The following is a 6,039-nucleotide window of genomic DNA, read 5'->3' as shown; positions in this document are numbered from 1 at the left end:
AATAAGTAGGATGCTGTGAAAATAGTGGCCACACGGGGTATGGAAGGCCGGTTAGCAGTAAGATAACCATGGCAATCACAGAAGGGCATGGGTTAGGCTGTAAGCGAGGTAGACCGATAAACCTGCAAAAATTCAACAGAGCGGAAAAACGCTCGCATAGTGTAGGATCGATCAGGTATCTTGACGATTGGCGAAAAGGGTGAGTGCGACAAGCAGCGAGGAAATAGCTAGTAGGGGGGAAAAGTTGGCAGAGGAAAAAAGAAGGAAATAAGGGTTTAGACAGTGGTAGAAATAGTAAGAAAGGTTAAAAAGAAAAAACGCCGGAAAGAAAGAAGGGTGCGGGGAACTTGATAATGAAGATCTAAGAAATGTTTACGGGATTAGAGAAGAGACATGTGGGATGCTCGAAGATTTGAAGAAGTAAGGGGGAAGGGGAGCTCAAGAAGGAGGTATACAAGACAAGGATGGGAAGAGAAGATAGACGCTTGAAAGTAAAGTTCTGGAATATCTCAGCTTTAGAAAACAAGGATAAGGGAATGCGGAAAATTGATCCAATAAAACGGAATAATGATGAGTGAAACTAGGACGGATGAAAAAGATTAGAAAGACATAGAAAAATTGTTACCGAAAGCATACGTATGGAAGCTGCAAGCAGCGAAAAGGGGTTAACATGAAAGGATAGAGAAGTGGGGGTCATGACGACAGGGATAAGAAAAGAAGAGGTGGTAGAGAAAGAAAAAGGGAAGAGCATATGGAAGCTAAAAGATGACGCAGCAATGGTGAGAAGAGTAAAAGTTGGAAAAGCGATTGTGGATGTTGTGTGCGTGTACAGGAGTAGAGGAGAAGAGAAAGGGTGAGAAACAATAAAGGAATGGACACTGTAGGGATGTATGATTCTTTCAAAAGAATCGATTTTTAAATCGATTCTAAATCGAATCATGACAATCGATCACTTAAAAATCGATAACAAAAGAATCGATCTAAAAAAATCGTGCAAAAGTGTTGAATTTATCGGAAATTAAATTATTTAAAAAATATTTATTATTTAAATTTATTTATAAATATTTCAAGTAAAAAAAGTTTTAATATTTTTGTAGTTTGTACAAATAAATTAATGAGTAAAGTAGGTAATTAAATAATTCGACTGCCAATTTTTGAACAATTTTATATTATAAAGTCTATATAATATTACATAAAGGTAGAAAACTCTTTATTAGGTTTAAAATTATCAAAACTTTACCGAGACTGATGTATGATTTAGTGATTAGAAATAAACAAATTCACTATACAAATCCTACGTCGAAAATTGAAAATATTTTAAGCACAGAAATTACGTAAACAATGAATTATTCTGTTTCAATTTGCCAATCTTTCAGAGGCAAAGAATTCAGATATAACAATTGTGAGAACAAGAAAAATATTCAACGCAATCGCGTGATATAAAATCAAAACAAACCCAGCTTTATATTAAAGTATCGTATTGCCAATACAAAAGTGGACGTTTCGACAAAGTATTATTAAAACATGATAGTGCGCTGTACTCAGGTCGTTCCAGCAGCGAGCAGAGAGGAGTTGTTTCATTGGTCTGTCTGTTAGTAAACAATTTGTCCGCTAACAGAAAGGCCAATTAAAAAGCTTCATTGTTCCCGCCTCCAACTAAAGTAAAGTAAAGTAGAGAAGGTTTGATTTGGTTTCACAATTTAAAAAATTATGATGGGCGAAAACAAAGAGATAAACGAATTTCAAAAGGTAAAAAACTCGGTTCATACATTCATAGGGTAAAGAATAGATCCACCAAAAAATCTAATCGTAAAGAATCGATTGGTCCAAGAAATATATTTTTTTTAATTATCGAAACGGAATCGAAAACCCCTAGGACAGAGAAAAATATTAAGAGGTTGGTGTTAATAGGGAGGGATCTGAATGCGTGGACTGGGGAACAAGGGGGAGAAGCGTGGCACACAGAAAAAAAGAGCTTCAGAAGAAACTCAATGCAGGGAAAGTTAAGATAAGATGAAAGAGAATATAAGAAAATTGAAAAAGGTGAACTTAACAGGAGAAAGAAAACAGTAGTGGGAAATGCGGACGCGAATAAGAGATTATTAGAGAATAGGTAAACGAGGCGATTGCAAGGCTAAAAATAAACAAAGCCAAAGGGAGGATAGCTTGGAAATTGAAGCATTAAACTGCAGAGAATTAGGGGTGAAAGAAGAGAAGTAAACGATTTGCAACAAGGTGTGGAGGGGAGAAGGGTGGCCGAAGGAATGGAAGATAGGGCTGGTAGTATTACAGATTAAAAAAGGAGAGGGCAAACAGGTGGAAGAATATAAAGGTATCACACTCATGTCGGTAGAGTACAAAATTTACGCAGAAGTACTTAGAAGGAGGTCGGAGGGACAGTGAAAGAAAAGAAAAGTATGCTAGATAACCAAACATATTTTCTGATAGAGATAGAAACCATAGAGAGTATCTATAAGCTCCACTATTTACTCAATAGGAACCACGGGCATAAGAAAGGGAAGTTAATCGCACTGTTCGTGAATCTAAAGGAAGCATTTGACTCAGTTCACAAGAGGGTGTTACGGACAGCCATAATAGAAAAAGAAGTAGACTAATGGTTAATAGTGAGGATAAAAGAAATATTTGTGGAACCTGAGATAAGGGTTAAGATAGAAGAAAAGAAAGGAGAGGAATTCTGGACGGGAAGGGAGCTCAGGGAAAGATGTCCGTTGATGCCAATTATATTTAGTATTCTTCTGGCAGACCTTGTAGAGAAGATGGAGAGGAAAGGAACGGAGGGACAATATTAGGAAGAGTAAAACTGTATTTACTAGCATATTCAGATAACGTAGTTCTAGTAGCCGATGATAAAAGAAGAATTAATCTAATAATGAGAGTGTTTGACGACTATGTGAGAAAAAAGGGTTAAAGACCGAATTTCAACAAGATCCTGACGATGCGTTTTAGAAATAAAAGGGGTAGAATATAGTAATAATTGGCAGATAAATAGCTTGGTGGTGGAGTTGGTGGATGAGTTCTGCTACCTAGGATTTTAGTTTGAAACGAGAGGATTAAGAGAGCTGCAGGTGAGAAAGAGATAAGAATCCGCGAGCAAAGTGCTGGGAAAAGTATGGGGTGTAGGTAAAAGAAAGTTCAAGGGCGACTGGAGAATGAGAGTATGGATGTTCGATGTGCTAGTTTGGTGAGTGTTAAGCTATAGTGTGGAAATCCGGCGTTGGAAACAACAAAATTGATTGGAAAGTCTGAATCATAGATTTTTCAGATGGGTCATGGGAGTTAGTTGGAGCTGTCTAGGTTATATGTTGAAGGAAGAAATAGGATGAGAGAAAATGGTTATCAGGCATCTGAAAATAGCCTGGAATTTTTAAGAAAAACTAAGAAGGGGAATGATCAAGTTTCTCTCGGGAGAGTTGTGTCACTGCTTCATCTGCTTCTGATTGTTGCCGCGAAAGCAGAATCGGATTTTTCGAAATTTGTTTCAATCCTATTATTTAAGGATGTTGGAAAAAGGCTGTAACATCTACCAGGCAGCAAGTAGAATAAAAGAATAAAAAATAATACTTTAGATTCAATCATTGAAGATTATTACAAAGTACAAGACAATTTTTTGATTACAGGAATTTAATTCTAAAGCTATGGCCTTTTTTAAACACCTTTCATTAAAATATTTAAAATTAAATTAAATTAAATTCAATCGTATTGGAGTCTAAATTAATATTTTTAAAACCAGAGTTTACATTAGCCTATCAATCAACAAATTAATATCAGTCGTCTTTCACTATTTACAATTTCCCACATATTACAGTCAAAATTTACATGCAATCATAAAAAAATAAGATACATTTCTGACTTTTATTACATTACTTATTGAAAATTCAAATCTTACCTCACAACAGATTTCGAATGAGGTATTCAATCATTTAGATTAGTACTCTCTATCGATAATTGCTTAAACTTAGGATTGGTTGAAATTCGTCTTAAGTAAGAATCTTGGCCAAAACTATTACGGCAGTGAAGGATGCAACACGACACCATTGTGTTTTAATTTAAAAATCTTATTTTCTCAACAAACACTGCACGAAAATATATTATGATAAATAACGTCTTCTTAAGAATACCTCAAATGTTTCGTGCTTCGCTACGTATTTCCGATTCCGGTTTCGCAAGGGCTAGTGGAGGGGAAGAAGAAATGGGAAGAGGATGGATATAACCTAAGATTTGATTGTAGTATATAAGTGAGAGGTAGAGAGTGGCAGGAAATAGAAGAAGAGATGACGGCAAGGCAAGGTGAGGAAAGATGGAAGAAAACTGTGGAGTCAGGGTACTAGAGATAACAGCTGGTATCGAATGGTTGAGTTGCAAGGAGAACCAGAGCACCTGAAAAGGATTGAAAAGAAGAGCAAATGGAATAGAGTGATGAGATTTAGAATGGGCGAGGCTGTAAGGGCATGCAGGTATTGGATGAGCGAACGGGGAAATCTGTGTAGAGTGTGCAGGTATGAAGTGGAGACATAGATGAATGTCTTCAAGAGGTGCACATGTGATGCAGGTTGAGGGGAAAGCGGGGAAGAAAGAGTAAAGTGGCTTTTGAATGGAAATGGTAAGGGGAAGAATAGATGAAGAAGCTGGAAGAGCTGAGAGAGAGAAAACTGATGTCACAGGGAAGAAAAAGCCAAAAAATGACTCCTACAGTATAACTAGATAGTAGTGTTGCAAACGCTTAAAATAATATTCACTTGCGGACGATACCTTTGTAAGGAACACTGTGTGTCCAGCGATTGTCCCAAACTGACCTGAACGACCGCCGCTAATGTATAGCTGAATCTAGTCGGGATATCTTACATGCAATTGAAAATAAATAAATTTGTACTGAAAATAAGTGTTTAACTATCAGATAACAAAAGGGTCTGTAGGGAAACTGATAAAATCTCGATTTCGGCCAAAAAACGTTTGCCCTATCGGTTTTATCGGAGTTGAGTTTTGCATTTCTCTGTCAATGACAGATCTTCTGTTGGAGCAATTTATTGCCGTCTTTTTACATTCCCATCCATAATGAGAAGGTATAATTTTTATGTAAACACTGACTTTCGCGGTCTGTCTGTCCTGCATCGTCGTTGTTGTTTTTGTTCTGGTTGTCTGTATACTGGATAACTTTCGAAAGATTAGTAAGATTAAATTGTGCTTTGGCACATGATTTTGTAGATTAAACAGAAAGATCTAGTTCGTTAAGCAGCTATTTTTGACAAAAATTTAGAAAGTTAAAGCTTTTTTACAATTTTTTAGACCACTTTTTTCCAAATTTTAAAATTCTATGGACATCTATTTATAGTAAAAAAAAAATACAAACAATTTACAATATACGAAATTATCGTAATAAGTTTATTAAATTTGTTGAAGAAATCAAATATTTAAATTTTGATTGCACAAAAACTAATAAAAAAGCAATAACTCAATTTTTTCAATTGTGCACCTATAAAAGGTCTAACAATTTGTCATATAATAGTTTCTTATAGGATAAGTATTTTTTCTTTTATTCGAAAAAAACAACATTGAAAATAAACAAATTTAATTTGGGTACAAATGAAACAAGCTACAGGAATGAATAAGACCAAATTTATTCAACAAAAAAAGATCTACATATTTGTTATGAATATTTTTTTTTAAGGAAGCGGAGTTTTGGTTATATCGTAAAAATGTACCTGGGCAAAAAAAAATGTAGAAACCCACACAAGGTATGAAAAAAATGTATATACAAAAGTTGTTAATTCAAAAGGGTATAAACATTTGTTATCAATAACTTTCTGATAGAGCGAGTAGATTTTCTTTTATTCATAAAAAAAATAAAGAAATAATTAAAACAAGACAACATTAATGACATTGATAAATGAATTTTTAATTATGCAAACAAATTCCATGTACAGTCTGTCAAGTTAAAGCGTAGGTAACTTTTTTGGTAAAATATTTTATTTAAACGCATGTTTCTACATGGAATTACATTTGTCAAGGTGTCGAGCAAAA

The sequence above is a fragment of the Belonocnema kinseyi genome, chromosome 7, assembly GCF_010883055.1.
Source record: "Belonocnema kinseyi isolate 2016_QV_RU_SX_M_011 chromosome 7, B_treatae_v1, whole genome shotgun sequence".
In the NCBI taxonomy this organism is placed as follows: Eukaryota; Metazoa; Arthropoda; class Insecta; order Hymenoptera; family Cynipidae; genus Belonocnema; species Belonocnema kinseyi.
The sequence above is the reverse complement of the archived record's forward strand: the minus strand, read 5'-3'. Positions refer to the sequence as shown.